The sequence below is a fragment of the Dermacentor andersoni genome, chromosome 3 (assembly GCF_023375885.2).
Source record: "Dermacentor andersoni chromosome 3, qqDerAnde1_hic_scaffold, whole genome shotgun sequence".
Taxonomy (NCBI): domain Eukaryota; kingdom Metazoa; phylum Arthropoda; class Arachnida; order Ixodida; family Ixodidae; genus Dermacentor; species Dermacentor andersoni.
The window spans coordinates 2,398,862-2,420,475 of NC_092816.1; the positions used below are offsets into that span (position 1 = coordinate 2,398,862).

At 49.0% G+C, this 21,614-nt stretch overlaps 1 protein-coding gene across 5 annotated transcripts in view; it reads left to right on the forward strand.

The window, feature by feature from the left end:
- The window catches only part of LOC129382171 (uncharacterized), a 431,723-nt gene that overhangs the window by 31,011 nt on the left and 379,098 nt on the right, over nt 1–21,614 (forward strand). The window contains exon 1 of one of the 5 annotated variants that reach the window (XM_072287039.1): nt 18,284–18,371. The exons of the other annotated variants lie outside the window; for them this stretch is intronic. The gene's annotated coding sequence lies outside the window, so the exon portion shown is untranslated. Of the gene's footprint in view, nt 1–18,283; nt 18,372–21,614 lie in introns of those variants that run through there. 5 annotated transcript variants of the gene reach the window in all.

The window sequence follows — 21,614 nt, forward strand, 5'->3', positions numbered from 1 at the left end:
GGGCACGACAATCGCATACATCGAGGAAATTTTGGAAACCAACAATGCCTTTGTCCTCTCGGATTCAGCCGCATCTACCCCGATGAGCATTGTCCCCGAACGAGACTTCGACGTGAATCCAAGTCTTCCTATGAGTAAGCAGCAACAGATCAGAAGTCTTCTCCGACGATACAAAGACTGCTTTTCGACGTCATCGAGGATTCGACAAACACCAGTTGCAAAGCATCGCATAATAACCGAAGAGAGCGCTCGACCACTCCGCCAGAGCCCTTACCGAGTTTCGACGCGAGAACGTGAAGCTATTAGGCAACAAGTCGACGAAATGCTGCGCGACGACATCATCCAGCCGTCGAAAAGCCCGTGGGCCTCTCCTGTAGTCCTGGTAAAGAAAAAGGACGGAACCCTACGCTTCTGCGTCGATTATCGTCGACTGAACAAGATCACGAAGAAGGATGTGTACCCCCTTCCACGGATAGACGACGCATTGGATCGGCTCTGCAACGCTAAATACTTCTCGTCAATGGACCTCAAGTCTGGCTACTGGCAAATAGAAGTCGACGAGAGAGATCGCGAAAAGACTGCCTTTATCACGCCAGACGGCCTCTACGAGTTGAAGGTCATGCCATTCGGACTGTGTTCGGCGCCTGCAACGTTTCAGCGCGTCATGGACAAGGTGTTAGCCGGACTGAAGTGGCAGACGTGCCTTGTTTACCTCGATGACGTCGTTGTCTTCGCCGGAAATTTCGACGATCACCTTAGGCGGCTTGCGACAGTGTTAGAAGCCATCAAGTCATCAGGGCTCACTCTGAAGCCGGAAAAGTGCCGCTTCGCTTACGATGAGCTTTTGTTCCTAGGCCACGTGATCAGCAAATCAGGAGTACGCCCCGACCCACAGAAGACAGCTGCCATCGCAAAGTTCCCGCAGCCAACCGACAAGAAGGCAGTGCGCAGATTCCTTGGCATGTGTGCCTACTATAGGCGCTTTGTCAAGGACTTCTCACGCATCGCGGAGCCGCTAACACATCTGACCAAATGTGATGTCGCGTTCAAGTGGGAAACGCCGCAGGCCAAGGCATTTCAAGAACTCAAACGACGCATGCAGTCGCCGCCGGTACTTGCACACTTCGACGAGGACGCCGATACCGAAATCCACACTGACGCCAGTAACCTAGGCCTCGGTGCCGTCCTAGTCCAGAGGAAAGAAGGACTTGAAAGGGTGATATCGTATGCTAGCCGGTCGCTGTCAAAAGCGGAAAGCAACTATTCTACGACTGAAAAGGAATGCCTCGCCATCATTTGGGCTATAGCTAAATTCCGCCCTTACCTCTATGGCAGGCCATTCAAAGTCGTCAGTGACCATCATGCATTGTGTTGGCTAGCTAACTTGAAGGACCCTTCAGGACGGCTGGCGCGGTGGAGCCTCAGACTACAAGAATATGACGTCACGGTAATATACAAGTCCGGAAGAAAACACTCCGACGCCGACTGCTTATCGCGCGCCCCCATCGATCCCCCGCCGCAGGACGACGAGGACGACGACGCCTTCCTTGGGATAATAAGCGCGGAAGACTTCACTAAACAGCAACGAGCAGACCCGGAGCTAAAAAGCCTCGTCGAGTATTTGGAAGGAAACACCGACGTTGTCCCTAGGGCATTTAAGCGCGGGTTGTCGTCGTTCACGCTGCAAAACAACCTGCTCGTGAAGAAGAACTTCTCACCAGTCCGCGCCAGCTACCTTCTTGTTGTACCGTCAGCGCTGCGTCCAGAAATACTGCACGCCCTACACGACGATCCAACCGCTGGGCACCTCGGATTCTCCCGGACGCTGTCGAGAATACAGGAAAGGTATTACTGGCCGCGTCTGACCGCCGACGTCGCCCGTTACGTCAAGACATGCCGAGACTGTCAACGACGCAAGACACCACCGACGAGGCCAGCAGGATTACTACAGCCGATCGAACCTCCTCGCCGACCATTCCAGCAGATTGGGATGGATTTGTTGGGGCCGTTTCCGATATCAACATCCGGGAATAAGTGGATCGTCGTGGCGACGGACTATCTCAACCGCTTTGCTGAAACTAAAGCTCTACCAAAAGGCAGCGCAGCCGAAGTGGCGAAATTTTTCGTCGAAAACATCCTGCTGCGACATGGTGCCCCAGAAGTCCTCATCACCGATAGAGGAACGGCTTTTACAGCAGAGCTCACCCAAGCCATTCTGCAGTAAAGCCAGACAAGCCACAGGAGGACAACTGCCTACCATCCGCAGACGAATGGTCTCACGGAGCGCCTGAACAAGACCCTCGCCGACATGCTAGCAATGTACGTCGACGTCGAACACAAGACGTGGGACGCGGTCCTGCCGTACGTAACCTTTGCGTACAACACGGCGGTGCAAGAAACAACGCAGATCACGCCGTTTAAGCTGGTTTACGGCAGGAACCCGACGACGACGCTTGACGCCATGCTGCCGCACGTAACTGACGAAGAGAATGTTGACGTCGCTAGCTACCTCCAGCGCGCCGAAGAAGCCCGACAGCTCGCCCGCCTGCGAATCAAGAGCCAGCAGAGGACCGACAGCCGACACTACAACCTCCGACGACGCTTTTTCGAGTACCAGCCCGGTGACCGTGTTTGGGTTTGGACCCCTATACGCCGACGAGGACTGAGCGAGAAGCTCTTGCGTCGCTATTTCGGACCGTACAAGATCATCCGACGTATTGGCGCACTGGACTATGAGGTCGTGCCAGACGGCATTTCACTGTCACAGCGGCGCCGCTCACGACCTGAAATTGTCCACGTTGTGCGACTCAAGCCGTACCACGAGCGTTGACGAACTTTGGGACTTCGCGTAACTGACCTTTGGACTTGATTTCTTTTCGTTGTTTTGTTAATTATGTTTCATATGTGTCCTTTTGTGTTTCGCTCTCTTATATTTGTAGCATCGGGACGATGCTTTTTATGAGGGGGGTGTTGACACGTGTACTTATATATATCGGGCGACTCCGTTTCGCCGCCTAACAAATCTTATGGCACAGCGCGGGACGCGCTTGCATGTACCGAAGTTTCTGGAAAGTTATCGATGCTTCTATCCGCAGTCTGTTGTCGCCGAGCCTTGTATTATCTGATTTCATCGCGTGACTCGAATGTTGTAGAACTTTGTGGAAGGCATGCGGGTCCCAACGATTAGTCTGGAACATTCGACGACTGTTGTATAAAAGCCGACGCGCTTGACCCGCTGATCAGATTTTCGACGATCGCCGACTGTGTTCGCCGCTTTCGTTGTGCTATAAGTGTAGCCTGTTTTGTGGGCACAGGTTCGCCCAATAAAAGCTAGTTTCGTATTCCACCTTACTGCTTCTTTCTTCACCGTTACTACCACGTGACAATATGCACTAGATTTTCTTCGATAACGCATTGCTCTTTATTTTTAAATCTTGGTGCACGATAGTCAAGCGGGACATCCTGTATATATTGTTACGTGTAGCTGGAGCCCAATACTATATACAATTTATGTACAGGGAAGCTAACGGAAGGCCAAAATGGCGCCGCTATATCAAGCGGGCCCACGTCGTCTTCTTCCTTCTCAGTGCAGCCTGACTATGGCAGCTGTTTCGTAGCATCACCCCCGGCATTAGAAGCACTGTCCCGGTGCTTAATCTACACATCCGCGGTGAAAGGTGTCTAGTATGGCTTTAGTCTGGTCTGTAGTCTGTAGTATGGCCGACGATGACGCTGACAGGTCAGCGGGGATGACTTCATACGTGACATCGGTCACTTGTCGCACCACACGGTGTGGGCCAGTGTGGCGCGACAGCAGCTTTTCAGAAAGGCCCACACGTCGAATGGGTGACCAGAGAAGCACCAGATAACCCGAAGTAAAGTGCACGTCGCGATGGTGGCAATCATAGAGGCGTCTCTGATGCTCCTATGAGGCCTCGAGACGAGTGCGGGCGAGCTGGCGCGCGTGGTCGGCGTGTGCGATCGCGTCGCAGGCGTATTCAGTGGTTGAACGTGTGGCTGAGGGCAACAAAGTGTCCAAGGGCAACGCGGGTTCACGGCCGTATAGGAGATAGAATGGTGAATAGCCGGCGGTGTCGTGACGCGATGAATTATACGCGAACGTCACATATCGTAAGTGAAGATCCCAGTTGTGGTGGTCGGTCGCAACGTACTTTGAAAGCATGTCGGTGATGGTCCGGTTGAGGCGCTCCGTGAGGCCGTTGGTCTGTGGGTGGTAGGACGTGCTGAACTTGTGCTTTGTCGAGCAGGAGCGGAGGATGTCCTCGACGACTGCCGACAGAAAGCTGCGGCCATGGTCAGTGAGTAATTAGCGCGGAGCACCGTGCACTAAAATTATGTCATAGAGCAGAAAGTCAGCAACGTCAGTAGCACAACTTGTCGGTAGGGCTCTGGTGATTGCGTACCGCGTAGCATAATCAGTAGCGACGGCGACCCATTTATTTCCGCAGCCCGAGAGAGGAAACGGTCCAAGCAGGTCTAGGCCGACACGGAAAAATGGTTCCGGTGGGATGTCGACCGGCCAAAAGAATCGACGGCGTACACGGTCGTATGTGCGCGAGACGCCCAAGTGTCCAGCCAAGGGAGCGTCGTGAAGTTGTTGGAGGACAGTCGAACGCAGGTGTGATGGAATTACGAGCAGGAAGTCAAGGCCGTGTGGATCGAGATTGCGGCGGTATAATGTCCCCTCCTTAAGGAGAAACATCTGGAGAGAGGCGTCGCCAGGCGTTGACTCCAGATGGTCGATGAGGGCTCGTAATGAAGGATCGTGGCGTTGCTCGTTGCCGATTTCAAGCAACTGGGACACAGAGAAAACGCAAGCGATGGCGTCCGCATCAGCCGGTTCGTCGACGGGATAGCGGGACAAAGAATCGGCATCATGGTGCAAGCGTCCCGTCTTATATACGAAGGAGAAGGTATATTCTAGTAACGGCCAGCGAGCGAGACGTCCTGTGGAGTCGTTGAGCGAGGATAGCCAGCAGAGCGCGTGGTGATCAGTGATGACGCAGAAGGGGCGTCCGTACAAGTATGGACGAAACTTCGCAACAGCCCACACAAGAGCGAGGCACTCGCGCTCTGTGATTGAATAATTGCGCTCAGCGGGTGATAAAAGTCGGCTGGCATAGGCTATAACGCGATCATGTCCACGCTAGCGTTGTGCTAACACTGCTCCTATGCCGTGACCACTGGCATCAGTTCGAACTTCCGTTGAGGCAGATGGGTCAAATTGGGCCAGTAGTGGAGGCGTGGTAAGGAGAGTAGTGAGCTGCGAAAAAGATGCGGCGTGGTCAGGTCCCCAAGAAAATGGGGCGTCTTTCCTCAAGAGGTCGGTAAGAGGACGTGCGATGGTCGCAAAATCCTTCACAAAGCGTCGGAAATAAGAGCATAGCCCTACGAAACTACGAACGTCCTTGGTAGACTTCGGAACAGGAAAGTTCGTAATGGCGCGAATTTTGTCCGGATCAGGTTGCACGCCTCTGGCGTCCACGAGGTGTCCAAGGACGGTGATTTGGCGGCGAGCGAAGTGACATTTTGACGAATTAAACTGGAGACCTGTGCGGCGGAACACGTCAAGTATCGCTGAAAGACGGTCTAGATGCGTGTCAAATGTGGGCGAATAAACGATGACGTCGTCCAGATAGCACAAACAGGTGGACCACTTGAACACCTGAAGCAAAGAATCCATCATTCGTTCGAAGGTGGCGGGCGCGTTACAAAGACCGAAAGGCATCACCTTGAACTGATAAAGGCTGTCAGGGGTAACAAATGCAGTCTTCTCTCGGTCCATGTCGTCGACGGATATATGCCAGTAGCCGGACCTTACGTCGATGGAAGAAAAATAAGTGGCACCGTACAAGCAGTCTAGATCGTCATCAATACGTGGCAAAGGATAGACGTCCTTTTTTGTGATTTTGTTCAGGTGGCGATAATCTACAGAAAAACGCCACGTTCCATCCTTCTTTTTGACAAGTACGACGGGAGAAGCCCAGGGACTACAGGAAGGCTCGATAATGTCCTTTGCTAGCATCTTTTTGACTTCCTGTTGGATAACAGCTCGTTCAGACGCAGAAACACGATATGGACGTCGGTGAATAGGGTTCGCATCGCCAGTGTTTATGCGATGGGTCACGACGGGCGTTTGACCTAAGGGTCGATTGTCAAAGTCAAAAATGTCGCGATAGCCGTCAAGAACGCGGCAAAGGGCTTCAGCTTGAACAGGTGTAAGGTCAGAGGAAACCATCTTCTCAATGTCGACGTCAGTACCGTGCGATGACGTCATGGTATGGGCTGAGCTGTGCCGATCTTCCACTGTGAATGGCTCGATCTCATCATCGTGCAAAGCGCTAATTATAGCCAATGAAATCCCCTGAGGCAGAACTTGCGCGGTTAGCGCGAAATTGACAAGGGGAAGGCAGGTGCGGTTGCCAGTAATTGTCAGCACAGTGTGCGGAACGGTAACACCATGTGTAAGTATAACTGCCGGAATTGGTGCGACCACGTAATTACCGTCAGGTACAGCTGGTGAGGACAACAAGTCGAGGTGCGTCACAGATTGAGGCGGTAGGCGAATAAAATCCATGCAGCTCAAATGGCTTGGAGGCGGGTCCACAGGGTCGGCAAGAAGAGGCAAGTCAAGGCGAAGTGAGCCAGCCGAACAGTCAATGAGGGCCGAATGATTGGCAAGGAAATCCAGACCGAGAATGAGTTCGTGAGGGCAATGCTCGATGACGGTAAAGAGAACGATGGTGTGTCTCTCAGCAATGGTGAGTCGGGCAGAACACATGCCAACAATAGCGACAGTCCCTCCGTCGGCGACTTGTACAAAGCGGTTCGGGGCGGGCGTCAGAACTTTCTTGAGCCGAAAGCGAATAGCAGCACTCATAATGGACACATGCGCCCCGGTGGCAATCAACGCGCACACAGGAACATTGTCGACGAGAACGTCCAAAACATTCTTGTTCGTGGGTAAGGGGAAGCGAGGATTTTGAGCCAATGTCGTCTTTGCAGCTTTACCTCCAGAAGCTGCACTGTCTAGTTTTCCGGTCGGGGGTGCGGCGAGTAGGTCGGAATATATATCACCTTTGCATGCAAGTGACGATATTTCCATCCATAAAAATGTTGTAAATTATTAGAATTTTTTTTATCATGAGTTGTCACCATTGCTTACTGGAAAGAGAAGCGATACTGGGAGACACAACATTCACGTGCATTTCACACGCCATTGATAAGACTGCCGAAGGCGCCACTCAAGTCTATAGGTTTTTTTTTTTTTTCATGGTCAAAAAGCATGCAAAGCAATTTGAAGCGTGGCGAACATACAGAAACATATTCGTCTCTAGGCATAGCATATCCATACTTTTAGAAATAGTATGCATTGGCTACGTCCATCTCTTTCAAAAATATAATAAACTTTGTCCTGTGTGTATATATACATATATTGTGTATGTACATGGTGTTTACAGTGTATATTTAAAACAAAGTGTTTAAGTGACAAAATACGGATGAGGCAGACGCCGCTAGTGCTTCTAATGCGCGTGTCCTCCTATTGTCAGGATTTGCAGAAATAAAGCGAAAGTATGAAAAAAAGGCGGTGCGTGTTTCTCGCCAACAATGATGCAGTAAGGTATTAGCCCCAGGAATATTTCAAATGAAAAGGTCGAGGAAAGGCAGTAGAAACCTCAAATGATGTATGTCACAAAGCTCGGGTAATGGCGCTTGAGATGTGTGCGTCCTGGGGAGGGGGGGGGGGGGGAGGTATTCGGCATTATCCGGAGGGGGCTCGGGCCCCGGAGCTCCCCCTTAGTCGGCGCCTAGGCTGGAGGGAGACGATCCAAGCAGCACAACCGCTCCGTAAGCCTCGCGACTTGATCATCAGGTTAAAGTCGAGCCTCTCCTCGCCCGAACTAATAAGCTTTTCCACTCACCGCTACTTCTTGTCATTCGTCAGAGAAATCAGCTTGCGGCTGACATCGCACTTATTACTGATCATAACGTGCGTGTAAGCTGCACGAAATGATTTGTCAAACTATGAACTCGCGTTTGTTAATAATACCTTTATAATAATACTAATTCATTGCAATACGTCGTTATCCATGTACTGCTGAAGTTATTATTTCTTCTGTTCTTTTTATTTACTCTTCTGTTAGTTGTCTTTTTAGTCGTGGCACAGGATGTATGTCTGGTTGGGACGCATTTGTAAGTCATCTGTGAAGTACTTCGAATTGCAGTTATAATTAATAGTTGCATATTTACTCCTCATTACATGTATGTCGCAATTTAATGTTTCCTACATTGATTTAGTTTGTTTTATGCTTAGTTGTGTATGTTAAGAAGCTGCGTTACTCTGTTTTATTCATGGTACTGTCGCCACGATGGGCTTTTAGGGTGCTTGCATAAATAAATTAAGTAATTAATTAATAAAGTCAGAATGCTATAGTTTTGCGTTATACAGTCCTAGAAAAAGCGCAGTGCACGCCGAAATCAAGAAAATCGTGAGGCACATGCCTCAACAGTTCTCAGTAAGTCGTTAAGATTACTCGTGCAGAAATGGTTCGAAGTCACTCGTTCTTAGCGTTCCGGGGGACTCTCCTATTGCTCCGCTAGAGCATTAAGTTTTGACACCAATAAAATACAGGTTTCGTATCTTCTTCTCCGCGGCGCTTCGCCCGTCGTGCCGAAAGCTATTTTTGCCACTTAAATTTTCAGAAGGGCGACGTGACATTACACTGTCCGACAGCCACATCCGTGGGACCTCCGATCGTGCGTTAGGTAAATTTATTGCTCTATTTTTACCTGCACTAGAGCCATGCAACAACTGTGGAATAAAGGTACTGTAAAACAGCGCAATAAACGCCTGACCCGATGGTGCAACAGATCTCGCTGCCCAGTGGCAGTAAGCACGAATTGCTTGCTTTCGTATTGCCATCTTCAGATGTAGGTGGCGAAAAAGGTTCTAGCTACGCCTTACAAACTGCGGCTGAATAAAAAAAGAGTCGTAGTTCCGCTCAATAAGCATCTACAGCGATAGAAAAATAGTGCACAGCTATAAGAAGTAAGAATTGTAGGTTTATCAGCCGTATAAACTTAGAAACGTTCGCTTACTAACTGAATTAACAAGCACATGGTGTCAGCGTGCACGAACAAACACGAACGAATCACACTCGATGAGCGTGGATGCTCGCTGTCAAAACGCTGGCGCAAGGAAGCGCGGCAGCGGCAGCGAGCGAAGTGGCCTTCGTGCGGTCTGCCGCTTCAACATGGCGTGCACGACAGCGCGCTGGCGCGAAAAGTACGCACCTGTTTAGAACTTGTTGTCAGGCGAGTTGGTGCATGTTAGCAAACATTTTTTAACTGCTGAATAAGCGATCGCAGAGAGAGCACACAAGGACTGCGGCTGTCCTTGTGCCCTCTCCCTGTGACCGTTTATTTAAGCAGTTAAAAATCCTCGCTACAGACTTGTTGGGGGAGTCAAAGCCACATCCCCTCCCTACCATGCTCCCTCCCCGCTTGCCCCCATATTTAGCGCGAGAGATTCAACCGCGATCATCACTTCCCCTTGCGCCTGGTCACGGAATACGCATATGCTGCCGAAGCAAAACGCCGCCCCTCCCTCCCTCCCATCCTCCCCGTGGCTATTCGCGCGACGGAAAATGGCGGGTTTGCTCTCCGCTTTCTTCATTCGCGCGCGCCAGATTGAGCCGCGAGCGTCGGCTTCCCTTGCGTGCTTTTACTCGCACATACAGCATACGACGGGCGGCGACAATGTTATCGCCCTTCGAATTTATACGGAACATCACTGGGACGGCGACAATGCGCTTGGAGTGTCCATGTAATTGCTATCGCTGAGATAGATAGATAGATAGATAGATAGATAGATAGATAGATAGATAGATAGATAGATAGATAGATAGATAGATAGATAGATAGATAGATAGATAGATAGATAGATAGATAGATAGAAGACAGGAAAGGCAGGGAGGTTAACCACACGCACGTCCGGTTTGCCAACCTGCACTGGAAAAATGGGGTATGGGGATGAAGAGAGAGAGGGGAGAGAGCACAGTTTCGCGCACAGTGGAAGGCTCGCACCGAGTCTACACATGGTTCCCAAGACCTGTCGACTTAAGGTATTTAAAAAGCGCTTTCGTGGCTTTCTGTGCCGTCGAAGCGCACGGTCAGGGTCCATGGATCTTCATTACGGAAAATGGTCTGGAGTCCAGCTGGTTCAGCGCTGCCTGGAGAACCTCGCGCTCGACGTCGATTTGGGGACAGATATATAGGATATGTTCAATAATTTCTGTGGTTTCGCAAGAGTCGCACATGGGCGTATCCCCCATTTCAATGTGGAATGAGTAGGCCTTCGTAAATGCCACCCCGCGCCAGAGGCGGCACAATACTGTCGCCCTGGAGCGGAAAATTTTTGATGGCACTTGTAGCTTTAAGGATGGATCCAGCCTATGAAGATGACACTTCGGGAGGTTGGGAGGAGACCAGTATTTGTGTTTCATAGCTTTAGCCACAATATGAAGCTTTCTTGCAGTGTTGGTTCTTGTAAGGGCATTGGAACTGGCCGGGCATCCAGATGGGCAGACCGGGCGGCTTCGTCGGCGAGGTCATTACCAGTAATGCCGCTATATCCAGGTAGCTGCTCGAATATAATTTGATACCCTCTAGCGATAGCTTGATGGTGATTTTCTCTTGTTTCATATGCCAGCTGCTCATGAGTCCTATGATATAGGGCAAAATGCAGACTCTGAAGTGCTGCCTTAGAGTTGCAAAAAATTATCCATTTCTGAGGTGTCTCTTGCAGGAGATATTTCACAGCAGCACGCAGGCCATTAAGCTCTGCCGCTGTTGATATTGTCATGTGGGACAGCTTTAACTTCAATGTGGTTTTCATAGCCTGAATGGCAATGGCACCTAAAGAGCTGGTAGATGAGACCGAACCATCAGTATAGATGTGTTTTCGGTCCCCGTATATCTCATTGATTAATAGCAGGGTCATATGTTTCAGAGCTATTGTTGGGTGATTGGCCTTCTTCTTTACACCCGGAAGATTTAGGCGCACCTGAGGCTGTTGGAGACACCACAAGAGCAATGAAGGCCTTGCTGCTGATATGTATCCTAATGGAAGACAATCTGTATCATCATCATCATCAGCCTGGTTACTCCCACTGCAGGGCAAAGGCCTCTCCCATACTTCTCCAACTACCCCGGTCATGTACTAAATGTGGCCATGTTGTCCCTGCAAACTTCTTAATCTCACCCGCCCACCTAACTTTCTGCCGCCCTCTGCTACGCTTTCCTTCCCTTGGAATCCATTCCGTAACTCTTAATGACCATCGGTTATCTTCCCTCCTCATTACGTGTCCTGCCCATGCCCATTTCCTTTTCTTGATTTCAACTAAGCTATCATCAACTCGCGTTTGTTCCCTCACCCAATCTGCTCTTTTGTTATCCCTTAACGTTACACCTACCATTCTTCTTTCCATAGCTCGTTGTGTTGTCCTCAGTTTAAGTAGAACCCTTTTCGTAAGCCTCCAGGTTTCTGCCCCGTACGTGAGTACTGGTGAGACACAGCTGGTATAAACTTTTCTCTTGAGGGATAATGGCAACCTGCTGTTCATGATCTGAGAATGCCTGCCAAACGCACCCCAGCCCATTCTTATTCTTCTGATTATTTCAGTCTCATGATCCAGATCCGCAGTCACTACCTGTCCTAAGTAGATGTATTCCCTTACCACTTCCAGTGCCTCACTACCTATCGTAAACTGCTGTTCCCTTCCGAGACTGTTAAACATTACTTTAGTTTTCTGCAGATTAATTTTTAGACCCACCCTTCGGCTTTGCCTCTCCAGGTCAGTGAGCATGCATTGCAGTTGATCCCCTGAGTTACTAAGCAAGGCAATATCATCAGCGAATTGCAAGTTACTAAGGTATTCTCCATTAACTCATCCCCAATTCTTACTAATCCAGGTCTCTGAATACCTCCTGTAAACACGCTGTGAATAGCATTGGAGAGATCGTATCGCCCTGCCTGACGCCTTTCTTTATTGGGATTTTGTTGCTTTCTTTATGGAGGACTATTGTAGCTGTGGAGTCACTATAGATATCTTTCAGTATTTTTACATACGGCTCGTCTACACCCTGATTTGGTAATGCCTCTGTATGGGTGATTATAACTTCAGAAAACGTTGCACGCGGTCTCTGCGATGGCAAGAACGCGAAGTGATGATGAGGGATGCGGAAAAGATGACGGATAGGCGTCCTGAGACAATCCACAGCAACATATGTTTGGATGAAATTTTCTTTGGCGAGCACGATTGCTGGAGCTGTTGATGCACAGCGAGGAATTCCTAAACACGTGCGCAATGCTTGGTCCTGTAAGCTCTCCGATGAACAATTGTTTGACTTGCACGTAGTGGACAACACTGGAAGGCTGTAGTCTAAATAGCCTAGCAATAGAGCTCTGTACAACTAAAGCATGAAGCGTACAGATGTGCCCCATGTTTTCCCTCCCATGAATCTCAGTGCCTGAGCAGTCGATAGCAGTTTTTTCTTCAGGTACGTGCAATGAGGGCTCCAGGATAGATTTCGATTAATTATTACACCGAAGAATCTATGCGTCTTTCCATAGGTGATAGAGTGTCCATTAATCGAGACTGGGCATGGTGTCATAGGTTTACGTATGAATGCAATCAATGCACGTTTCTCGGTCGATACACGGAAGCCTTGCGTTTAAAGGTATGCTGATGTCAAATTTGCTGCCCGCTGGAATCGCGCGCGAACCTGAAGGCGAGTTACCGCAGACGTACAAAGGCAAATGTCATCTGCGTATATCGAGAGGTGGATTGTTTTAAGTAAAACTGCAGCTAGCCCAATTACTATCAGTCACATTGAAGGGACTCAATACTTCTCATTGAGGCACGCCGCAGTGAGTGTAATATTCAGCTGTGGGGCCATGTTCTGCTTTTACAAGAAAAAACAACCAGCGAGTTATATGGTCAGATAACTAGCGAAGCATGCAGCCGCCAATTCCAATAGTCTCCAGGGGGTTGATGCCGGCGTCATGTGCAAAGTTATGATATGGGCCTTTCACATCGAGAAATAGCGCAACTGATATGCGCTTGCGGCTTTTCTCCTGTTGCACAAACATTGTCAAGTCAATGACGCTATCAATTGAGGAACGACCCCGGCGAAAGCCTGCCGTGAAAACTGGGCAGATATTGTAATGCTCGAGATATCATTCTAGATGCGCAAGGACCATCCTTTCCATCACTTTTCGGATGCAGCTGGCCAGAGCGATAGGGCGATATGCTGCTAAATCCAACGGAAATTTTCCCGGCTTTAGCAAAGGTACCAGCCGACTGAACTTCCATAGCCGGGGAACTGTACCTCCATACCATGAGTTGTTGAAACTCCTCAGAAGCACTCTTTTGCCTCTTGCCCAAGGTGTCCCAGGGCAGCATAGGTGTTATTACGCCGTCAGGGCCTGGAGAGAATGATCGTTGCGAAATAGCCAGGGCAGTTTCAAGTTCTTCCATGGTATAGGACATGTCCGTTTCTGATACGGACGCAGGGAGGTCACTCATGCCGATGTTGCTGATGACAGACTCGCCATTTACTCTCGCACAGAATTTCTCCACCACAACAAGTTCAGTTTGGCCAAGATGGAGGGCCAAAGGTGCGACTGGGTGTCGTTCGTTGTTGCGGGGATGAACGAAGACCACGGACTGTCTTCCAGATATGTGAAAGCGGCTTCCGAGGGTCCAGTGACTCACGCAAACACTTCTATCGGTCACTCTCTAGTTTGTATGTGCGACGCTCAATTTTCTTCTGAATGCGCCGTGCGTCTCTGAGATCATAAATTGATTTAGTGCGTCTGTATCGTCACTCTGCACGCCGTGAAATCGCACGAAGTATCTCAAATCCGTACGGTTCGACGACATTGACAATAAACACTTGGCAGCTTTCATTGCGTCGACGATGGTGCCGTCGACGTTGCCGGTGAAATCTTCCCGACACGCTTATTCCACAAGCGACGCGAACATAGTCCGGTCAGTGCTCTTCCAGACACCATGAGAAAAAGACCGAGTGAGTCCATTAATCTTTAGGTAGGTGGGTATGTGGTCACTCCCGTGAGTCTCGATATCGCAAAACCATTCAACATGTGACGTGAAGCTCCGTGACACTAAGGTCAATTCGGGGCAGCTGTTATACACCGGACCACGCTGATACGTTGGGCTACCATCGTTCATGATGCAGAGGCCACAATCGGAGGCAAGCGACACAACATTCCTTCCGCTTGAGTTGATCTTGGTACTTCCCCAAAGCAAGTGATGCGCATTGAAGTCCTCAGTGATGATCCAGGCGCCATCCACTTTCCTGTAATATATATTTCAGTTTTTTACAGTCAAACTGCCTTGATAGGGGGATGTAACAACCAATAAGAATGAAATGCACTTTGTTCTTTCTGACGTAGAAACATACATATTGGTTGTAGTCATGAGGCTGAACCGTATGCGACACATAGGTCAAGTCTGTGCGGATGTAAATGAGAACGTTGTTGGTTCCTCGCATGTGGAAGAAGCAAAAACTTCGTAACCAGATGATCTTTGAGGAGTTGATACGTTCGGTTCGCAAATAACAAGTACACGAAACCGGTTCTTCAACACAAATTGGGGCAAATCCGAGATGCGGGACTTCAAGCGTCTGGCATTCCATTGAAAAATCGTCGCACTTCTAACATCAGTGCGAAAAGAAAGGTTTGGGTGAGCCATGGTGCTTATATTAGGCTTGCAGGTACTAGATTCAGTGCGTCCAGTATTTGCAATGCGCTCTGAGTTGTCGGTGTTTGCAGCTTGTTCAGTAGCATGCGAATCGTATTCATTAATGATCGCACCATGATAACCACTTGCCGACCACGGTCTCCAGTTTAATCGAGACAGATTGCCTATTAAGCCGCTTCCTGTTACAGTTGGGTATCACAGGCATAACCAAAATGGTGTTGGTGTCGGGGCTGCGTGTGGGCCCAAAAGTTTGTGTACTGGAGGACGAAGAGGCCCTGGCGTTCCTTCTCTTCGTCTTGCGGCTCCGCACAAGTTCGAAGTCGTCGTCATCAGAAGCATCCTCGCTGCTGAGCGAGTAGACATGGGTGCTGTCAGTCTGTAGTCCGATCCGTTTCCTGGTGGTGGCTGTCTCTGACACCACTGGTTCCGAGATGCCTTAGACGGTCCACGTCCGTTGCCAACGAACTAGGCCCGACGATTGTTAGATACACTGATGACTTCACAGAAATAGTCCGAGGTGGAAAAACAACACTCCGCCATTGCTATCGCAATAAAAGAACAGAATCGGTATACCTACAGATTGATAACGTAATAAAAGAAAATCGGTAGGTATTCTGAACACTGCTTACATGTGGGAATGCAAGCACAGTTCCCGTCAGCGCATATGCGCGTGCTATCATGTTTGCGTTATTGATCGTAATTTAACGCTTCGGTCAGCCTTCCGCGATGTCTTGAAGCAACTGTTGCGTTGTTGGGCGCTTGAACACGTGCGAAAACTCGTCAGGCACACACTTAGCCTGATGAGGCACATGTTTTGTCTGATGTCGCTGCGCCTTTAGTGCTGTGCATTCACGTTTAAACTCAGATTAGATTATTAGATTATGGTGCTTTACCTGTCAAAACTGCGATCTGATTATGAAGCACGCCGTAGTAGGAGACTCCGAACATTTGGAACTCCTGGGGATTTTTAACGTGCGCCTAAATCTAAGTGCACGAGTGTTTTCGCATTTCACCCCCATCGAAATGCGCCTGCTGTGGCCGGGATTCGATTCCGCGACCTTCTGCTCAGCAGCCCTACACCTTAGGCACTAAGCAACCACTGCGGGTCGCTTAAACTTAGTCGCCTCGTCGGCTGTCCAGATGATACGATAAACATTAGGTTGTTGTTACTGATGAGACGTAATGCCCCCCTTTGAAAAGAAAAAAAATAAAGATGCGAAAAGCCAAGCCAGATAATGCGGAGCGAAGCTGCGACACGCTGATTTTGTTTAGACGCTTTGAACAAAGGTCTCCATGTTAAAAAGCAGGTGACGGCGCCTTGAAAAAAAAAAGAAGAAAAAAACGGCACGCAATTACCGATGCATTGCAGGGAATCGGCTGTTGCTCTACCGATCGATGGCATTGAAATGCGACCTGAGGCGTATCACGTTCGGTGTACGCTCGCCTCAGCTATCTGCACGTTGACTGCACAACGCCTGTGAGCATTAAATGTGTTTGACAGAGTACTCAACCTCGCTCCTAATGCCTCTTAGTATCACTTCGCGGTAATAGGAAACGCCTGAACTTCGAAGGACTGATGTCTGCAACTAATGCATATTCGCTTTACCCCAGCTGTGTCATGAATTGTGGTCAATTCTGAAACCTTCATGTTTATTCTTTGTTGTTGTTTTTTTTCTTGCTAGAGGTGGTAGCGAGTGCTTGTTCTCTTTTCCTTCTTTTGCACGACATTGGCCAATATATGTTCATGTTGCTCCGCTGTAGCTTTCTCTGCTTTGAAAATGACTTATATGTAGCACGTGGTGTACAAGAATTGTTTATTGTCATGCTTCGCATTTGCTTTCAAAGAGCTAATATTATGTCAACATACTCCTTTAACTAATTAAACATCACTGCACTGGCTATTCAGACTCGGGGCACTACAACAGTTGATACAACATCCGGTTTAATTATGCATTTGGGTGCGAGGTTCATACTAGTAACAATGCTGGTGACACTAAAAATAACATAAAGGATGAAAGGAACATGCTCTTGACTGACCACGGAGGCAAATTTTCAGCTATGTCGTCTTCCGATATCTCACTCGCATGTTCCTGCGAAATCATCGAAACGCTCTTCTTGCTTAACGATGGAACATGTGAAACCCATGCTTTATTGTGGCAAGACGCAAACATAAAAACTATCAACCCTTAATTATTGCCAGAGTCCTATATGTACTATTTTTCTCAAGCTCTTCGTGCTGGTTTGCGGGCTTTGCCGTCGCTGTCTTGTCACATAGCCGCGCCTGTACCAACCATGCATTCGCAGGCGCCACGGCGCTCCCTCAACCTTCTTTAAACATACACGGCATGTAACGGAAGCAAGTGTGTGCATGAAGGTGTTGGTTCACGGGCCAACAAATCAAGTCATTACCGGCCAGGGCTTATAATGAATGCGGCCTACTAGCGATTAGCTCCATTCCGTAGGAAAGCTTGTTGATGCTCATCTACGGCCAGCACTTGGCTCGTGAGGAGACAATGTCGTCCCAGACAGCCGTGATGTCGGACACATGTCCACTATTGTATAGAGCGATTTAACTGCGCACAGTGAAACCGCAGAAGTAACTATCTGGGACGTGAACAAGCGGCAAATACCACGCGCACACTTCAATCATGCCTGCGATTGAAGCCGGCGTCTCTGACAGGAGGCCCGCCTGCGGTTCCAACGGCCGCCGTTGCGCGGCTTTCAATGGCGCCCCCGTAGGCACTGCCAGCGCATGGCGGATAGTAGGTCCCTAGAAGATGAGCGCCGACGCGCCCTATCTAAACAAATACTAGATATTGAGGGCGAGCTCCACCACTCGAAAAGCTGGCGCCACCGTCGGCGTGACGTCACATGAGGGATCACGTGGACACAGCGGCTGCTTCGGAAGCGCCGAAGCGAGCTTAAAAAGAAAGTTTAAAGTCCCACCTGCACTGCGGTTCTGATTAAGTGGCGAGGTTTTCCCGCCTTGGGGGTATCTGCTTGACAGCATTTGAAAGCACTATAATAGGTAGTGGCTGCTTTTGGAGGCATACAGCATCGAAGGCTTCCTCAGGACAACATTCATTTGGGCTAGACGGTCCATACTTGAATTATGAAGGAACAGCACCAACTAAGATGATCACTAGAGGGAGAACGACGTTCACACAAGAAGTGTTAAGCACGGTGCCGAGACAGATTCTTGGCAGAAGCAGAGAAACAAAGGCACGTGAGGTTTTGGAAGCGTTCCATATAAAGAAGAGAAGAAAAAAGTGTGTTAGTGATACTTCCATGACCCTCCTGAAAAGCGAAAGGCCCTATCTTGAAAGGTTTGGCAGATGATGCATTATGGTCTTTGTGCGCATGTCTGTGACAATTGACGCTCGTCCTAGGTAGTTCTCCCTCTCGTGATCGTCTTAGTTGGCGCTGTTCCTTTCTAATTCAAGGCTACTTACTGCTTGGTACCGCAGTGCCGGACGTGGGGAACGGGGCCTGGTGTCAGCTTTATTCACACGTAGCCGCAGGACAAGAAGCTGCATGAAGCTTGGCTCGCGAAACTTAGAACAGGTAAACAGCCATCGGCTACAACTCGGGTCTGCAGCAAAAATAGACGCGAGGAAGATTTCAGATGCGGCGTCGGGACTGCCATGTTCGGTGAATAGCAGAAAACGCACATTGACACGCTCGCCCTCGCCCGCTGCCCGACTAGGGTTATGACGCTTTATTTGGTGTATGAACTTGTTGAAGCTAGACACTGGCAAGTTCACTGGAATGGAAAGGGAGCGGTAAGAGGCACATTAAATAAAGGCATGGCACATGGTCATGTTTGTGTTATGAATTATTGTACTGGGTTACGATAAAGAAGCAGCGGGAAATCGCATGGTGCGAAGACCGATAAAGATACAGGGGGGCGCAACATGAGAAATAATGATATCGAAACATATACGAATTTAGAAGGAAAAAAAAGGTTTAATCGTCGCGACGGCACGAAATTATTTTTGAGCATTTAATAGCGTCCACGCAGCAATGGTTGCTTGTGTACTGTCAAACGCTCATATCATGCGGCCTAAAACTTACGGCATGGTGCGAAAACGCGCTCCAAGCGAAAGCAAAACATCGTGCGCGGACATGCCTGGAGACGCGCAGTCAGTCGCTGCGAACCCGTGGGATCACTGCATTGAGGCTTCATTCTGTTATGCTCCATTTGGTTATACAGACAGGCCAATATAAGAAGAGATTTCACATAGTTTACTTTCAGCATTTGCCTACCTTTCACGCAAGTAGCCGGTTCGGGAGTCTCCATCGCGGCGACCGCGCGCAGTGGCGTTAACGTACTGTATGTATTCAGTAAAAAGGTAGCGTCTGTAAACGATTCTGTGCTTTCAGTTTTCCCAAGATTGTTATATCGACAGTCAAAAACTTCCCTCGTTTTGAGAGTACTTACATACATGTCCAGGAGGGCTGCCGCGTGGTGTTCTTATTAAGCGCCGTAAGCGAAACCTATGAGGAGCACGCCGCGTGATCCCACATACTACGCAAGGGAGGTGCTTCCGACAGATGGCGACTCGGTAACTCCTCGCCCCCTATATGCGTTGCAGACACGTAGATTTAAATGCATTTCAAATGTTTACACGCGCACATTTTAGGCACATGTTAATTTTACATTTCACTCATACCGCAAACTAAACAGCTGTTTCGTAACAGCAAATCTGCAAGTGGAAAAAGATTCAAAATGCACGAGCTTCTAGATAAAATTTATTGCGTGCAAGGGAATGAGGGAATGGACGAGCAATGGCTGGTTGCAGCAGGGGAGGAGTGCTTGTTCTTGAAACCTTGGGTGTCAGGACTCAAAGCCTGGAAAGGCAACAAGTTATGAAGAGTAACAACAGGTTATTTTTATTGCACTAATCACATAAGATCGCAAACTTGCAAAGTAATTATTCACACATGGCATACTGTAGTATAAAAACACATTTTTCTTTATTTCTTCATACTACTCGGGTTAATTTACTATCACACAGCGCTTATTGAACGTACAAAAAGAATTTCACATTCCTCACGTCGACTAAGGCCGATTGAACAAGGAACATATTGCTGGCGGTAACGGCTGAAGCTATCGCAGCTTCAGCGGGAGCGCGTGATGTTTTCGCTTACTACAAAGGAATGAACACCAGCACAGTAGTCGACCTTAAATGAAAAATCAGAACGCCGACAAAAATTATTTAAAAGAACAGACTAGAGAAAAACCAGGGAGGAGCGGACAAATTGTATCTCCAGCCATTTACTCTGTTTTTAACACACTGTTCTAGAGCAGCATAGTCAGAACAAAGAGAGATAGAGAGAAGAAGGAAAAGCAGGGAGGTTAACTAGACTGAGTCCAGTTTGCTACCATACACGTGGGGTGGGGAAGTCAGAACAAAACAACATTCTTGGCGTATATGTGTAGCACGACACAGATGTATCGTTCCTTCTTTGTCCCGCGTCTGTGTAGCATTGCACATATACCCAAAAAATTCCACATGTGAACAATCTGTCATGCCAGGCGTGCGCATTCCAGCGTGTACAGGGGTGTTACTCGAGATAAATGCTGCTTTAGTGTAAACGAGCCGAACTCGCATCTGTATACAAGGCGACCGTAACTCGCATATCCCTTTCGGAGTCGGCGGGTCTCGTCCGTCAGACGCTGCGGCCCATCGCAAGAAGTTCGAAAGAGATGAATCAAGGAATGCTCTAGGAATGCTCTCTTGCTGCTCCCGGTCTGCGTCTTTTAAGCCCTTCGGTGTCTCGAAGACACGTCATGTTCGGCCAATGGGAGGGCCCGCTCAGATGACGCCATTTTCGGCCAATCGGCGAGGGCTTACTTCTCCCTGCGGTCTTGCCTTGCTGACTTGCAATGCGCCGTCACAATAGATGGGTGGTGGCGACGCCGCCAGGTTTTTACGGCGCATTACAGCCGTTTTGCTTCGGGACCCACTTTACCAGCAACAGTGCCAGGCTCTCGCTTCACTTTCGAAAAGAGTCAAGCAGTGAATAGCTCCACCTGCGGCACACAAAGTGGGGGCCGCCAACTTGTTTGCACGTGCCGCGCCTCAGGAATGTGGTATCCGTGCTTCAGCGCTCCTTAATTAGCTGTGGTGCGATTCGATGTGGTCTGGTGAACTCGAAGGAGGCTCAGGAAAAGGTCCCGTATCTAACACGGCACGGCATCGCGTAGGAAGCTTTGCCGAGTTCCGTGCGGTTCGTGCAGTTTGGTGCGCTGCACCCCGTGATACTGGCATACGAGTGCCAAAATGATGTGTTTCGCACCCCTTCGCCAAAGTCATTAACCTAATATTGTCGAGTACCGTACCTGCAACCCAGAGCCGATCGCTCCAACGCACGCTCGATTGCAATTTCGATGGCACCGACCGAAACGAGTCCGCGCCGCGCCCGTAAAGTTCGCTTCGCAACGGCTCAGTTGAACATGTGATGTCATTTTGCACCACATGATAGCGCTCGGCGAATAGCGGTGTGAGGAAAAAAAGAGCATGAAAGAGACCCAGGAAAAGGAGCTGGTTCTGACAAATTTAAACTGGAAGAAAGCAGAAGAGAAAATTCCTAAGCGCACAGCCACAGGGCTAGACGAGATTCCCGTTAAGCTGATAAATGAACTAGGACCAAAAAGTAAGGAAGCTCTGGTGAAAGCAGTGGAAAAAACTTTAAAAGATAGACGGATACCAGAGAGTTGGCGACAAAGTAGAATGAATTTAATTTATAAAGGTAAGGGGGAGAAAGACAGAATTCACTCGTATAGACCGTTGACCATTACAT